This window comes from Ornithorhynchus anatinus, chromosome 8 (genome assembly GCF_004115215.2).
Source record: "Ornithorhynchus anatinus isolate Pmale09 chromosome 8, mOrnAna1.pri.v4, whole genome shotgun sequence".
Classification (NCBI taxonomy): Eukaryota; Metazoa; Chordata; class Mammalia; order Monotremata; family Ornithorhynchidae; genus Ornithorhynchus; species Ornithorhynchus anatinus.
The window spans coordinates 61,656,172-61,674,208 of record NC_041735.1 but is presented as its reverse complement, the minus strand read 5'-3'; positions in this window follow the sequence as shown (position 1 = coordinate 61,674,208).

Genomic DNA, 18,037 nt, shown 5'->3' with positions numbered 1-18,037 from the left:
TATATTTTCTTGAGAACTCTGCCCGTTGGAATACAGGGGCGGGAAGGAGAGTCATTCAGGACAGATTTTGGGGACCTGTCATAGCCCAGGACTGAGAAAAATGAAAAAACCTGGGGTGCAATGCCTGATGAAGGTAAAGCAGTTTCAGGTAGATGTGTGGTATGACCATATGTTGAAGGGAATTTAGGGTCTGAAAATGACCATTTCCTGGCAATGGAGATATTTGTTTATTATTGTTATAATATAATAATAATAATAATGGTATTTGTTAAGTGCTTACTATGTGCCTGGCACTCTTTTAAGCACTGGGGTAAATACATGATAATCCCTGTCCCACATAGGGCTCGCAGTCTTAATACCCATTTTATAGATGAGGGAACTGAGGCACAGAGAAGTTAAGTGACTTTGCCCATGGTCACGTAGTAGGCAAGTGGCGGAGCTGAGAATAGAACCCAGGTCTTTCTGACTCTCAGGCTCGTGCTCAATCCACTAGGCCACATTTAACACGGACCACGTGCCAAGCATGGTATTGAATGCAAACAATCAAATTAGATACAGTCCCTGTCCCTAGTGAGGCATACAGTCGAAGATGGAGGAAGAACAGACATTTAGTCCCCATTTTACAAATCAGAAAATGGAGGTGCAGACAAGTTGAATGACTTGCCCAAGATCACGCAGCAGGGTCTAATCTAAGCCCCACTACTGCCTTAGGCAAGTCATTTAATTTCTCTGGGCCTCTTTTTCCTCATCTGTACCAAGGTGATTAAATACTTGTTCTCCCTTCTAGTCATTCATTCATTCAATAGTATTTATTGAGCGCTTGCTATGTGCAGAGCACTGTACTAAGTGCTTGGGATGAACAAGTAGGCAACAGATAGAGACAGTCCCTGCCGTTTGACGGGCTTACAGTCTAATCGGGGGAGACGGACAGACGAGAACAATGGCAATAAATAGAGTCGAGGGGAAGAACATCTCGAAAAACAATGGCAACGAAATAGAATCAAGGCGATGTACAATTCATTAACAAAATAAATAGGGTAACGAAAATATATACAGTTGAGCGGACGAGTACAGTGCTGTGGGGATGGGAAGGGAGAGATGGAGGAGCAGAGGGAAAAGGGGAAAATGAGGCTTTAGCTGCGGAGAGGTAAAGGGGGGATGGCAGAGGGAGTAGAGGGGGAAGAGGAGCTCAGTCTGGGAACGCCTCTTGGAGGAGGTGAGTTTTAAGTAGGGTTTTGAAGAGGGAAAGAGAATCAGTTTGGCGGAGGTGAGGAGGGAGGGCATTCCGGGACCGCGGGAGGACGTGACCCGGGGGTCGACGGCGGGATAGGCGAGACCGAGGGACGGTGAGGAGGTGGGCGGCGGAGGAGCGGAGCGTGCGGGGTGGGCGGTAGAAAGAGAGAAGGGAGGAGAGGTAGGAAGGGGCAAGGTGATGGAGAGCCTCGAAGCCTAGAGTGAGGAGTTTTTGTTTGGAGCGGAAGTCGATAGGCAACCACTGGAGTTGTTTAAGAAGGGGAGTGACATGCCCAGATCGTTTCTGCAGGAAGATGAGCCGGGCAGCGGAATGAAGAATAGACCGGAGCGGGGCGAGAGAGGAGGAAGGGAGGTCAGAGAGAAGGCTGACACGGTAGTCTAGCCGGGATATAACGAGAGCCCGTAACAGTAAGGTAGCCGTTTGGGTGGAGAGGAAAGGGCGGATCTTGGCGATATCGTAGAGGTGAAACCGGCAGGTCTTGGTAACGGATAGGATGTGTGGGGTGAACGAGAGAGACGAGTCAAGGATGACACCGAGATTGCGGGCCTGAGAGACAGGAAGGATGGTCGTGCCATCCACGGTGATAGAGAAGTCTGGGAGAGGACCGGGTTTGGGAGGGAAGATGAGGAGCTCAGTCTCGCTCATGTTGAGTTTTAGGTGGTGGGCCGACATCCAGGTGGAGACGTCCCGGAGGCAGGAGGAGATGCGAGCCTGAAGGGAGGGGGAGAGGACAGGGGCGGAGATGTAGATCTGCGTGTCATCTGCGTAGAGATGGTAGTCAAAGCCGTGAGAGCGAATGAGTTCACCGAGGGAGTGAGTGTAAATGGAGAACAGAAGAGGGCCAAGAACTGACCCTTGAGGAACTCCAACAGTTAAAGGATGGGAGGGGGAGGAGGCTCCGGCGAAGGAGACCGAGAATGACCGGCCAGAGAGGTAAGAGGAGAACCAGGAGAGGACAGAGTCCGAGAAGCCAAGGTGAGATAAGGTATGGAGGAGGAGGGGATGGTCGACAGTGTCAAAGGCAGCAGAGAGGTCAAGGAGGATTAGAATGGAGTAGGAGCCATTGGATTTGGCAAGAAGGAGGTCACGGGTGACCTTAGAGAGAGCAGTCTCGGTAGAGTGGAGGGGACGGAAGCCAGATTGGAGGGGGTCTAGGAGAGAATGGGAGTTAAGGAATTCTAAGCATCGATTGTAGACGACTCGTTCTAGGATTTTGGAAAGGAAGGGTAGACAGTGAGCCTACTGAGGTACTGAGTCCAACCTATTTATAGTGTATCTACCCCAGGACTTGATAGAGTGCTTGATGCACAGTAAACATTCAACAAATACCACCATTATCAATAGAATTTTTAGGCTAGTGGAAAAACTGCAATTAGGACCTAGGTTTCCTGTTAACCTGTTCTGTAGTCTTTCCACTGGATCATTTATACATAATCTGATTCTGGTGCGGCAACCGTCCACAAAACCAGCCCATTCCCTGAAATGCAGAATCCAGAGATAAGAGATATTTTTCCAAGTCACAACAGGATAGTTGAGGGAAGACCAGGACTGACTCACTGGTAATAGGCCAGATATTAATTTAACCCTGCTGATGAATCCATCAATAAGTCATATTTATTGAGCACTAACAGTGTGCAGAGCATTTTACTAAGTGCTTGGCATAGCACAGTATAAGAATACAACAGTCACATTTCCAGACCAGAACTAGGTTGCAGCCTAGAGAGGGACATGGACATGACCCTAACTCTTGTAGGGCTGAGAGTTGGGGGGAGGGGGAGCGAAATAAGGGAACGAATCAGGGTGGTGCAGTAGGGAGCGGAATGAAAGGAAATGAGAGCTTTGTCAGGGAAGGCCTCTTGGAGAAATTGGGCCTGCAATAAGGCTTTGAAGGAGGGGAGATTAATTGCCTGTTGGAGATGAAGAGGGAGGGCATTCCAGTCCAGAGGCAGAATGTGGGCCAGAGGGAGGCAGCAAGATAGGTGAGAATCAAGTACAGTGAGTAGGTTGGTATTAGAGGAGTGAAGTGTGTGGGTTGGGTTAGTACGAGAGTTAGAGAGGTGAGATAGGAGTGGGCAAGGTGATGGCTGAAATCCCAAGCATGAAATAATGAAATGTCTTGTTGGGCAGCCTAAAGATTTGGCTATTAAATAGTATAGTAAATTATTTTCCTTCCTTCCTTTATGGTCTTCTTATTAGCTATGTAATGTCTTATGGTTAACCCTCTCCCTTGAGTTTGAGAATGAGGTTACGAGTGTTTTTTTGTAAATTGAAAGTCTTTGTAAAAGTATAACATTATTATCATAATTTTGGGTATTTACTGAACACCTAGTCACAGTGGACTGGGTAAAATAGCTGGGTACAATATTAGAGCATTCAATAGAAGTAAAATAAGTGACACCTGCCCCCCAGAGGCTTTATATTCTGTTGGAAGCTATTCACAATAACCAAACAAAGCCTTAAGAGATGTAATAGAATCCTACTTCACACTTCCCTAAGCTCCTGACCCAGTGTGATTTCTAGACAGATCCCTTGTAGCTCATCTTATTCTGAGTTCCCTGGGCACGGTTTGAGGTTTTAAGGTAAGCTGGGCTGGGAATGTTTGTGTAGCAAAGCAATCAATTATCTATTTTTTACCTTTAGATGGCATTTGAACTCCTGGACTGTGAGTCTTTCAAAAGGTTTGAGCCTCGAGGTAGCACATTCTTTACTGCTCCTGAAATGCAGCATTGTTTTTCTTTTTTTCCCCTTGAAACATCCATTCTCCACTCAACCCAGAACAGTTATGTTGCTACCATCTTATTTTTTAGTGTTCAACTAGTCTAGGATCTGTATAGTGTGTTAAAGAGAAATAAATGTCTATCAAGACTGCAGGCAGAATATTCTGCATTAGAAGGACTTGTTTTTCTGGTTGGACCTATACACCTGCTCTAAGGAATTTGAAATAATTCTCACAATTTCCAATACGATTTTATCTGCATCCTTCTATAATGGCTCTTAGTAATTTTGGAAATACTTGTACACGCCTGTTAGAATATATGTTTTCCTTCCGCAGTTTGCACAGAACTGACATAGAAGAATAGGGGAAGGAGGGGTCAGGAATTAAAAGCTGAAGAAGGAAATGGAAAAGACAAATTCCAGAGGAAAGATGTCAGACTTTTAGCCGGTCTTGTAAGGTCCTTAAGAGAAAGAATTATTTCTACTAGCTTTAGTGTATTGTTCTCTCCCAAACACATAGTGTAGTGCCCTGCACAGAGTAAATGCTCAATTAATACCACTGATTAATTGATTGATCTAACATGTATCAGTCTACTGTGTGTGTGATGGGCAGACATTCTTATATAGTGAATTGTCAGAATAACAAACCTCCTGGGCCCTCGACTGATATTTATTACTCCTCAAAGGTTTCTACTACATGTAGCACGGTTTAGCTGATCAATACTTGCAAAAATTTAGAGACTGTTTCTCCTTTTATGCTTTTTGTGTGCCTTTTTGTGTGCTTTTTGTGTGCCTGTGGGCACATATATATGGATGTGTGTGTGTGTGTGTTTGTGTGTGTGTGAGTGCCTACATGAATGTTTGTGATTCTAGATGACTTCTCTAACCTTTACAAGGGATTAAAACCAAAGCACAACTGAAGTCTTTAAGGAAACATATTCTATGTTTGTGGATCATGTCTTGGAAGCAAGCTGAATATGGTACAAGGCTGGAACTTTACCTAGTTGTTAATTGGCAGGTTAAACTTTTATGGGTTTCTGGTACCCTGGCATACATGACTATTAAAATTTGCAGGTGGTTCAAGGGGAGGGGGAAGTGAGTTCCTGTGTTAGTAATATATCATAAAACTCTATATTTCATGTGCCTGTTGTGAAAGTGGAGACTTTAATACTCTTTCACAATATAAGCTGATTAAGGAATCTTTATGGATCTCATTAACTGCATGTTTTTTTCATAGAACAGTGAAAAGTGTAATGCCTATGGACAGGAGCATAGAAAAAATAATTAGCCATGGTGGTGCCTTTTTCACCAAAAAAAAAAACTTAGTGGTACCCACTGCTCTTCAGAAGTACAAGTTTCAGTGTGCAAACAATCTGCCCAATTCAGAATGAACATTGTTTTTTTTCTCTATTATTCCCCAAATTATTTTTAAGGAAAAGGGAAATGTTTGTTCAGTTGGCTTTTTGTTTATTGAATCGTTGTGTTACATTTAAATGGCAGTATAATTCTGCCTCAATGATTTCAGCTGGAAGTTGAATGAGAGGCACTGGAGCCAGTTGTTTGATTCTGGTTTGGAACCTACCCTGCCTTTGAAGTTGTCTTTTATATCTCCAGTACTTTGCAATTTCTTTTAAACACAAATGTGGCCTAAAATCAACATATTCTGTAATGGAAAATTCTAGACTGTAAGCTCTTTGTGGACAGGGAACATTTCTATCCACTCTGTCACAATGTACTCTCCCACTCACAGTACAGTGTTCTGCACACAGAAAGCACTCGATAAATGATTGATTGATTGAGCTCTATCTCCATCACAATGGTATTTGGGCTTGTTTTCTATTTTGGAAAATATCAAAATGAATTAAAATATCCTTTTTGTGTCTTTCCAAACTAGTGGAAATTACTTTCCTCCACATTCACAGTGTCAATCAGTCAATTGTATTTACTGAGAACATCTTGTGTGCAGAATACTGTACTAAGCCCTTGGAAATGTGCAGTATAACAGAGTGGGTAGAAACATTTCCTGCCCACAACAAGCTGACAGTCTAAAGGGGGAGACAGACAATATCAGTAGATAAATGTCTTTTGTCAAATTCTGAAATCTAATTTTCTTCCCTGCCATTTTTTGATAAGGCCAAAATAAGTAGTGTTAGGATACCTTGTGAGGTTTAAATTGAAAGTGCTTTAAGGAATATCACATACCAAATTTGAAAACTTTTTAAAGGGAACATTATTAATTCAAGAGAATCTTCATCATTTGAACTGCTTGAGAGAGCTGCTAAATATTAGGAGAACATTAGTGACATTTGTTAATCTGTTGGTTTATCTATAGTCATCCTTTCACATTGAATGCCATTTCTCATTTAATCAATTTCATTTCATGCTTCAAGTCTCATTAATATAATTATCTCTCAGTTTTATTAACTATATTAATATATCATTATATAATCAGGCTATTACTCTGTAATGAATACTGCATACTTCAAATCTCTGACCATTTTTTAGACCACACAGAAAAACTAAAGAAATTGTAAGTTTCCACATTGCATGCAGAATTATTTGAGATTATCATTGTTATTATTATTATCACCTCCATCATCATAATTTTAATCAAACTTAAAGTTCAAAAAAGTATTTAGCTGGGCATCAGGGTGGGTAAATTCAGTTAAGATTATTTTTGGTCACCTGTGAATTTAGGTAGCATTGACACAATTATCAACTTTTATGAGACTAACAGGCCTACATGAGAAATAGTTCCATGGTTCAGCATTCTGGATAAAGATCCTTTTAATTTCAGAAACAATAGCAGGAAATAGACCCACAGAGATTGGTAAAGTAGGATGTTACTTCTAAGCAATTAGATTTTGTGTAAAATAAACTCTCTCTGTTGTTTTCACCTTGGAAGTTCAATTTCCTCTGGACCCTAAGCTCGCTGAGGACAGGGAACCGCTGTCCCAACTTCGTGATATTGTGCCATCCCAAGTGCTTAGTACATTACTCTGTACTTGTTCTTGTCTGTCCGTCTCCCCCGATTAGACTGTAAGCCCGTCAAACGGCAGGGACTGTCTCTATCTGTTGCCGACTTGTTCATCCCAAGCGCTTAGTACAGTGCTCTGCACATAGTAAGCGCTCAATAAATACTATTGAATTGAATGAATGAATACTCTGCACAGAGAAATCACTCAATAAATGTGACATTGATTACCACAGGCACGACTTGAAATGTCATTTGGGAGGACACTGAAGATGACAGGATTGTGTTTCTTTTTCAACAAGTAGAATGGTAATTGACAATTTCAAAAATTGTGCTAGGAGACTCACAGTGATTAGGGGGTATTTCAAGATGATCAGAATAAAAATACCTTATGAATCTATTAGTTACAATAGACTCTTCACCCTCCTCCTTCCCCCACCCCAAATAGTTCCACTAGCCTAATTCCATCAACCTTGGATATAGCACGAGGAAAAATCAAGTGGAGTGCAATTACAGAAATTGTAGAAGAATAAATAAACTAAACAGAAAACTCTCCATATAGCAGACATTCTAATGTGTAATATAAGAGCACATGGTATTCAAGCTAATATTTACTTTACTCCAAACAAATTCAGAGGTAGGGCAAGGTAGCATTATGATTCCTGAAACTTGTGTTGATTTATGTTTGAATCGTGGACTTCTCTTAAAGATGATATGAAGTAGATGTTAAGATATTTCAATCTCTTCTAAACTTTCAAGACTACCATTTCACACAAAACACTTAAATTCAAAGGGAAGTTTGATGAGGGAAGGAGGAAATTGCAAGTAAATGGGTTTTTAAAAATATTTAAGAAAATGACTGGGGAAAACTGAGCTAAGCAGGTCATATTTAGTCTTATATCTTTGAATCCTACCCTAGAAACCATCTCAAATTCAGTGGAAAATCTTTCTCTTTTCCCCGTTTTATTATCACAAAACAATTTGCTACCTTGTGCTTTCTGAAAATGCCACGCAGTCAATTTTACCCAGCTGCATATACTGTAGATCTACTATGTTCCAGTGGACTGCTTCAGTGTTAAATATTTATTGATCTCCAATAGTGTTTCCAATCAGGAAAAAGCACCACTGGGTAGAAGAGTTTCTAATGGCAAACTAGTGAACATCCTTGCTGTATTAATAGGGTAGATAAGATAATAATAATAATGATAATGATGGCATTTGTTAAGTGCTTACTATGTGCAAAACACTGTTCTAAGCACTGGAGAGGATACAAGGTGATCAGGTTGTCCCATGTGGGGCTCACAGTCTTCATGCCCATATTACAGATGAGGTAACTGAGGCCCAGAGAAGTTAAGTGACTTGCCCAAAGTCACACAGCTGACAAGCGGCAGAGCCAGAATTTGAACCCATGACCTCTGACTCCTCGGTCTTTCCACTGAGCCATGCTGCTTCTAAAGAGAGTTTAACCACCTCATGAAGGGAGTGGTTGACTACAGGAAAGGGTAGATTCCTCACAGAATAAAAATTCTGTGGGGAGTGAGCAGGCTGGAGAGATTCAGAGAATGTTTTGAGCATGAAGAGAGCCCCCAAGGGAACTCTACTTTCTTCCTTGTGCTTCCCGACCACAAAATCTACTCTAGGTCAGCTTAATGATGATGAAATATGGGTACGATCTTGATTCTATCCCCCCCTTTGATTCTATTTATTCCCCTTGATTCTATTTATTCCCCTTGATTCTATTTATTGCTATTGTTCTAGTCTGTCCATCTCCCCTGATTAGACTGTAAGCGCATCAAGGGGCAGGGACTGTCTCTATCTGTTACCGATTTGTACATTCCAAGCGCTTAGTACAGTGCTCTGCACATAGTAAGCGCTCAAAAAGTACTATTGAATGAATGAAAAGTACAATCCCTACCCGTCTGTGTCCTCAAAATTCTGGGGGGAGCCTATGTTGAAGAGCAGGGAGCACTTTTCTAGAAAGGAGGCAGCATTAGTCTCAAAAGAAGATATAGCTGATAACTATGGCAGGATTTAGGGGTCTACTATGTGCCAAACACTGAATTAAGCTTTACTCATATTAATGTCTGTCTCCCCTTCTAAACTTTAAGCTCATTATGGGCAATGTCTGTTAATTCTCTTGTATTCTACTCTCCCAAGTGCTTAGGTGAGTGCTCTGCATATAGTTAAGTGCTCAGTAAATACCATTGATGTCTGATTAAGGTAGATAAAAATCAATCAAATCAGGCAGAAGGAATTCAGAGTCAAAGAGAGCCTTTGTACCAAGAAATAGTGTGGGGAATCAGGGAGGTCCAAGTGAGAAAGAAGTGTGGCCTAGTGAAAAAAGCTCGGGCCTGGAAGTCAAATGACCTGCATTCTAATCCCTGTACTTATACTTGTCCGCTCTGTGACCTTGGGCAAGCCACGTAAATTCTCTGGACCTCAGTTAACTCATCTGTAAAATGGGGATTAAGATTGTGAGCCCCAGGTGGGATATGGATTTTGCCCAATCTGATTAGTTTATACCTACTCAGCTCTTAGGACTGTACATGCCAGAGAGTAAGCACTTAACAAATACCATAAAAAAAAACCCAAAAACAGAGCAGCGTGCGAAATTACACTTCCCAGAAGACATCTGCACTGACACGTGAACGGAGGCCTGTCCTAATTGTTTGGGGAATCTGAAGTAATCACCACAGCTATTGTTTTAGTGGTAATTGCTAAGCACTTATTAGGCACCAGGCACTGTTCTAAGCACTGGAGTAGATATTAAGTAATCAGGTTGGACACAGTCCATGTCCCACATGGGTCTCACAGTCTTAACCCCCATTTTTCAGATGAGGTAACTGAGGCACAGAGAAATTAAGTCGACTTGCCCATCGGCTATGGCTGATGAAGTCCATGCAAGGAATTCTTCAAGGAGAATGACCTCATTTTATACATCTTTTGCCTTTCTGCATTCTCTTCAAAATATTTCACTTTTATACATGCCTTCTGGCTTCTTTGCAAAAATAGCTGCTAGGATGTAGTCTTTAGGAAGGTTCATTAAAAATTACAAGCATTTGCCATGACTGCACTGCTCTATGAAAGGTTCCTGCAGGTTGTTTCCGAACGCTTGGGCCACGGAATGGTTTTGCCATGCCTTTCTGGTGCTTCCTGCAGGCCCGGCACCTGCAGATGTCTACCCGCAGACAAGACCCGGTCCAATCGGCAGCGCTGAGCTTCAGAAATGAAAAGCTTGGCTGTCGGATGTCAGAGGGAGCAGAAGATGCACACTTTCTCCCCAGATCCAGATGAGATCATTTGCTAGACTAAAGAGTCAAGTCAGGAAGAAACATCACTTTTTAAATGTAGTTTTCCTGCCCTGGGAACAGGCAAACTATCTGATTACCCAGGAAGATTTATTTATTTTTCCAGACTGTTGACATGAAGCCTGTATTTCAACCCCAAGAATAGGTGCATTTCCTGCAGTTATTCTATTTTCAAAAATCACCGATCCCTTTGGGGCTGCATTTTGTGAACACTGGAGCTAACATTTTAAGAGCCTTCTCCCTTTAATGGGCAAACTAAAGTATAGTCATCTTTTCTTTTTTGTTTTTGTTTGAATGACACTTCATAGTTTAGAACCCAAGAAGGGAATTGTATATTCTGCTCTTGTTATTTGGATTGTTCAGTATACAACTTGTAGTTCATCTCTCAATATCCTTCCGGTTTAACCTTTTATTTTTAAATGCACATAAAACCGATGCTGCGTTCAAAGTGAACTTCAGGAGCCATCCAATGACAATTGTGTTAATAACAGATAAATCCATTATCTACTCTGTTACTACAGTGAGGAGTAGATAGTTGGGTAATGAAGGGACACAACAGTTCAATTGAATTTTGCTTGCTGCCTTGATTTGTTTGTGCCATTTCAATTAACAAGATTGACTTATTTATTTGTTTTTGGATTTTTTCAAAGTCATGAATCTTCCGTGGAAACATCTATGGGAAGAGAAAAACAGCGATGCTGTCATTTGACCTTTCTGTTTAGGCCGTGTTTTAACCAGGGGCTACATCATCATGGTTTCAGTGAAGGGGCTGAGTGGAAAATATTTCACAGTTCATACCCAGACGTTGGTTTGCAAGGGGCCTATTAGGAATATAGCAGATTAGCTCCAAAATAAGTCATATAAACATTTTTTCCATAAACTTTGCATTAAAATGAGGAAATGGTAAGGTTTTTTTAAAAAACCTTTGCTGAGGTAAGCACATAATCTTTAATGGAAGTAAAGTACTCCTCCATGTGAGGTAAATGAACTCTTCCAAATGACAGGTTTTAAATTATTGCTTCCTCCCATTCCAATGGCTCACAAGCTGAGGTCTAAGTTTGCATAGGTTTCATTCTCCAGATCTGACTCAGTAGAGGTACCCCAAGTTCCTCCAGTCTTCCCAGAGCAAACTCTTCCTTGAATCTGTTCCTCCTTCTCCTTCTCCTCCTCCTCTAAACTGCCCACTTTCAGTTTTGGATGACTGACACCAGAGGATTTGAGAAGAAAATAATTGAAGAAAGGGACTGAAAAGGTGGCAGTGTTGCATTTTTCAGTTGAACATGAAAATAAGTGGAACCTTTAGGGAAGATACCCACCCCAGATCATTTACCAAGTCACGGTTGGCCCTCAGAACTGCTCTACTTCTTTGGATCTGTCTTAGCAAAATCTGGATGTAGGGCTCAGGACTGTGTTCTGCATAAGTCATTCATTACTGCTGAAGAGAAGACCGTGTGCCTAACACTGTACTAGATGCTTGGGAGAGAAAACAATGGAGTAGAGTTAGTAGAGAAAGAGGAAGAAGTATTCTAGACTAATCTATGCTAATAGGCTTCCATACTATTTGTCAGAGTTTCCATCAACCTGTCTGCTGAAAATAAGAATGTTAAAGTAGACAAGAATGAGGCACAGACATTCTGTGACAGAATCATGGAAGAAAAGGGAATGAGGGTAGGAATCTGATCTGATATGAAAGGCAGGAGTCCCTTTGGTAACAGGAGATAGGGGAAAGAGAAGAAGCAGAACAATTATATTTGTCCCAAACCATATATCAAAATAATATGGATGGGGAATCAATCAATCAGTCAATCAATCAGTGGTATTTATTGAGTCCTTACTGTGTATTAAGCACTTGGGAGAGTACACTACAGAAGAAGTAGCAGACACTATCTGTGCCCATAATGACACACAAAAATGAAGATTGAGAAATGACATTCGGGTGGTGGTGGAGACAGGGGTGTGTATAAATTGTCTTTGTTTTCTAAATTGACTTCTCCATCCTAAATTGATAAAGTTTAGTTCTTCTCTGCAGCCCTGAGTTGGAGAACTGAAATAGATTCAGTCTATTATACCATACATGTTCCAAATGCATCATGGTGAAAGGTTTTTAAGAAAATTAATAGCTGCAAATACATCAGCATTCCATCAAAAGCTGCCTTATGGGTAGCTGAAAAGTTCTTTTCCAAAATTATAGCTGGATTAAATTGGTTCAGCAGTTTTATTAATCCTCATGCTTGTTTTTACAATCCAATTACCTCAGAATTCTGCGGTTTATTCAGAACAGGTATCTTGGTTGTAATTTCCAAAAATACACTGATATGTTTTATGAACTTTTAAAACCTAACAGCCTTGAATGGTTTCAAAAAATGAATGAGTCAACACATATTTCATGATTTCCCTTACTTTTCGTTATTCATTCAATGCTGAAATCATATGCTGAAAAGGTTTTGAAAACTATGAAAACAGAAAAATTTTGCTGAGCCTCTCTGAAAAGTGGATATGTCTTAACACCATGATGTTTCACTAACAGAACTATCAATGAGATACATAGTTTAAGCCATTCATTAGATTTATCTAGTTGGTTGGAAAATCCATCTTGAAACTTATTTGGGTCAACGGTGTCCGCAAATGCCTCGCCAATAAAATTTACTATTAAAATGCTTATTTGCTTGTATTGCATTGGGCAGTACACTTCAAAGCATCCTCATTTAGTACTCTCTGATGTTAAATGGGATAGCTTTTTTTTTTAATTGGTAAGGCATATGGGAAATATACTCTTTGAAAATGGCGTGACTAGGCCTTGTCCACAGGATTTTGGAAAACATGCCCTTTCACTTATCTACTTCACTAGTTTACCCATTCACATGCAGTGATACTGGAAGTATTGCCTACAAGCAATTCACTTAAAAAAAACGAAGTGGCAGAACAGCACCGTAATATGTCGTAATAATACGACTTCTGGGGGATGAGTTGCAAAAGTGAAAATATTTGAAAATAAGGTCCTATTTCTATTAGTAAGAAAATGTCATCACACTGGTATGAAAAATGCAAAGACCTAGAGACAGAGGGAAGGGGAAAGCAGAGGCGGGGGTCAGAGGGGGGATGGTTGAGGAAGATTAGGTGAGGGGGTGCAGAAGACATCAAGGGGAGAGATAGTGGAGTGTGGGTTGGGTGATGGGAGCCACAGAAAATATGGGGAGGAACGCTCAGCATCATGAAGGAATTTTAGATGACTTCTGGTGGCTCCACTGACTCCAAAATGGTCACCGTGGCCGATGGTGGAGATCTCTGACTGTCCCACCAATCTGGCCATCACCAGGAAGAGGTAGGGAGGAAACCGCAGTAGCAGTGGTAGCCTGGTGGGCAACCAGCAAGGCTACCTTCCATTCCTCAGTCTTTGCCACCCTCCTTTCTCCCTCCAAGAGACATTTCCAAGTCAGACAGGAAGAGAGTGTCTTCCTGAAATTCCAGAATAGATGTTAACAATTTGTATTCTAGATCGGATCCCAACCTGTTTGAGAACCATGAGCTGCTTGCTTATTGGAATGGGTAGTTTGGATATCGTGGAGCAAAATGGAAATCAACTCCTTTTCAGCGCTAAAATGGAGGTGGCATTTAGTCCCATTCATTCCATTGTATTTATTGAGCGCTTACTGTGTGCAGTACCCTAGACTAAGCATTTGAAAAGTACAGTTCAGCAATAAAGAGAGACAATCCCTGCCGGCACCGGGCTTATGAAAGCAGATTTCAGCCAGCGATCTCCAAATGTGAATTGCACATACTAAACAGTTTAGTTTTTAGAAATATAGAACTCAGAGATTTTGTTTAACACCCTCATGGATCCATTTTATTCACCATTCCTATATCAGCAAACTAACCATGCTGTATGCAAAAGCGAATTTATATTCAAACTCTCAGAACTTTTGAAAATTACTGGTGACCTCAGGTTTCTAATCTTGAAAATTGTTTGTGAGCATGCACACACAAACACATATACTCACCCATGCATGATCCTAGAATTGCTTTTGTTTACCCTCCCTCGCCCTTATTTCAAGTCTAGTTGTATACTTTATGAATCCACAAATGATTGCCTTTATTGAAAGGTTTGTGTGTTATTCAAGATGACTTGTAAAGTTTACTCAATCTTCCCTAGCAAAGGAAACAGGAAATACCAGAGAACACTAGACTCAGCAAACCAATAAAATTTAGAATGCAGCCCATTATTTCTAGAGACTTTTCACATAACACTTTGGGAAGCAATGACTAATTAGTTTTTGGCTTTAACAATAATAGTTTCAGGGCTTTTTTTGTTTTGTTTTTATTGCTTTCATATTAAGTAGGGGAGGGAAAGTGGCTCAGAATGATGAAATATTGGCAGTGAATGCACTTGCTTCCCAGTAGGAGCTCAAGTCTTTGATCCCAAGTACAATTATGTTTCCTGCTCAGCCTGCATTACCATACTGCTGAGCTTACGACCAATCGTTTCAGTCACGACAGCATCTTAATACACTTTTTGTTTAATAACTAATTGATGACTTTAAAGAAATGGGCTCTGCTTTCCTCAGTGGCTACGTCACTCCCCGGAAGGAAGTTCTGGAAGGGTAACATCGGGTATTTCAGTCTCGTAGGTCATCACTCAGGGTGGAGGACAAGTGTCTAAACCAGTTCACTGCACCAAGTGGCCATGCAATAAATGCTGCTTCTGCTATTAATACTAATCCTGGCATTGCCATTTGCCCGCTGTGTGACCTTGAGCAAGTCATTTCACTTCTCTGTGCCTCATTTGTAAAATGAGGATTAAGACTTTGAACCCTATGTGGTACAGGGACTTACCTTGTATCTACCCCAGTGCTTAGTACAGTGCCTGGCACATAGTAAGTGCTTAACAAATGCCACTATTATTATTATTATTCTCTGTGCCTCAGTCACCTCATCTGTAAAATGGGGATTAAAGCCGTAAACCCCATGTGGGATGGGGACTTTGTCCAATCCGATTCGCTAGTGCCAACCCAGTGCTTAGTATAGTGTGGGGCACATAATAAGCACTTAACAAATACTTTAATTATCAATATTATTATTATTACTGGTGCTAATATCACTAATACTGCTAATTCATTCAATAGTATTTATTGAGCGCTTACTATGTGCACAGCACTGTACTAAGCGCTTGGAATGAACAAGTCGACTACTAGAATAGGTCCAAATCAATCAGGGTTCCACAAGGTAGGGATTTGTTTTTTCAAATCCTATATTCAATTTTGCATCTGCATTAAATTCAAATGTTATATTTCTTACCTGGCACCTTAAAGAAATGGAAATGGTGTCATGTTCAATCTTAAGCTTAGAGAAGAGAGAAGCAGTAAGAATAATGATGATTGCATATATTTATTAAGAACTTACTATTTACCAAGCATTTTTGCTAAGCACTGGATGGACAGAAGATAATCAGATACAGTTTCTGTCCCATTAGAATTTCAGTCTAAGGAGAGGAGGGAGGAAGAACAGACTTTTTTTTTCCTCCATTTAGCAGGTGAGGAGACTGAGTTCCCCCTTGAAAAATAAAGTGGCTTGTCTAAGGTCACTCTTTAAGCAAGTGGTGGAGACAGGGAGCAGGAAGATTAAAAGAGGGTTTCCTTTTTCTATTTTAAAATAGAAGCTATTTTCTATGGATTCTCAGATAGCTTTTATGTTTCCTTATCTAAGTGAACCAACCTAACTTTTTCTTTCACTGGTGTTTAGAAATTCAATTTTTAACTTTCCAAAGATGGTGGAGCGGGGGAGAAGAGAACTGGAGAGAAGGATGGAGGAGAAGGAGGAAGGAGTGTGGGTAGCACTGAGTAGAAGAAAGAGAACCCTCTTTAGAGTCTCAGTAACTTGTCCAGCTCATCCAATCCAACCATGACAGTGCTTCTCAATTAATCTAGCCTGTTGATTTCTCCCAGTTACATATGCTCTCCTTACTTTCTGGCCATTAATTGAAGGTAGGAATTGCTGAATTTCCATCATACTGGTTAATTTCCTCCTCTACAATATAAACTCTCTATGGGCAGGGACATCTTCCAACTGCTATATTGTACTCTCTCAGTGCTCTGCACATAGTAAGCACAGTAAGCACTCAATAAATATGATTGGCTGACTGACTGACTCTATTTCAAGCCCTAGCCTTTTAGCCCAGGGACAGACCTGCACTAGCAACTCCTAACTTTCCTACACCCGGGGACACAATATAGTACTTCAGCTTTGAACTCAAAGAAATAAACACCCTGAATATGGGGATCCCTTTTCTTAAAGCTCTTTTATGAGTTTTTCTTTTTACAACACAGACGTGTGACTCTCTTTGTTCCATTTTAAATGCATGAATAAAATACAAATACGCTGTTCAAATAGAAAAGCGGGAATGCTTCAGTAAAATTTGAGTGGACTGCACGAAACACCCTGGCACATGATGGAAGACCTGAAAAAGGGTGGCCAGGACCTGGATCTAATTTCCAGTTTTTAGGGCTGCCCAGAACATGTCTGCACTTTGGAACACAAATGCTCAGAGGACAAGCCAAATGCCCTTTCCACAAATTATTCTTGTGAAGCAGGCCACCCAGTAAATGGCCTGCAGAATTAAAAATCAAGATCCCTGGCCCACAGTTTCAACCTTAGGGTATCATGGGAAACTGCTTCCCACAGAGTCATAAGTCAATTTTTTTTTTTAGTTTGGACAAATTGCTGAATTGCAGTTCTGTATTTTTTTTTAATCTGCTTGTCATAGTTAACTTTGCTGATTTTCCCAACCCCCCCAAAATACATTCCCTTAGAGGTTTTAAAGATGTTATAATACGGTATCTGTCTAGAAATATATTTGACCCTCAAATATATTTTGTGTTCCCTAGCCCTGTTGCTGAAGATGGTGTCTTACATACACATAATTTAAACATATCATTGTAAGAACTATTTACTGGTTCTGAATTAATAGCTAGCAGAGCATCTTAAACAGGAGACATTCAGGAGCCAGCTCTGGACTTCGTAACTTGGTTCAGAGATAAATCTTGGGACTTAATTCATTCAATTCTATTTACTGAGCATTTACTGTGTGCAGAACACTGTACTAAGTGCTTGGGAAGTACAATTCAGCAATAAAGGGAGACAATCCCTGCCCACACCAGGCTTACAGTCTAGAAGTCGGGGAGACAGACATAAAAACAAATAAACAGGCATCAATATAAATAAACAGAATTATAGGTACATACATAAATACCCAAGTGCTGTGGGGCAGAGAGAGGGAGAGAGTTGGGGAGACATGGAGGGGGTGGGGAGCTGAGGAAAAAGAGGGCTTAGTCTGGGAGGGCCTCTTGGAGGAAGTGAGCCTTCAGTAGGGCTTTGAAGGGGGGAAGTGTGATTGGCGGATTTGAGGTCAAATCTGTTCCAGGCCAGAACAGGGACGTGGGCCTGGGGTCAGTAGTGGGGCAGGTGAGAACAAGGCAGAGTGAGAAGGTTAGCACCAGAGGAGCAGAGTATGAGGACTGGGATGTAGAAGGAGAGAAGAGAGGTGAGGTAAGAAGGGACAAGGAGATGGAGAGCTTTGAAGCCAATAGTGAGGAGTCTTTGTTTGATATGGAGATAGATAGGCAGCCAGTGGAGATTTTAGAGGAGGGGAGTGACATGCCCAGAAGGTTTCTGTAGAAGTTAATCCGGACAGCAGAGTGAAGTATGGACTGAAGTGGGGAGAGACAGGAGGTTGAGAGATCATAAAGGAGGCTGATGCAGTAATCCAGTTGGGATAGGATGAGTGATTGTACT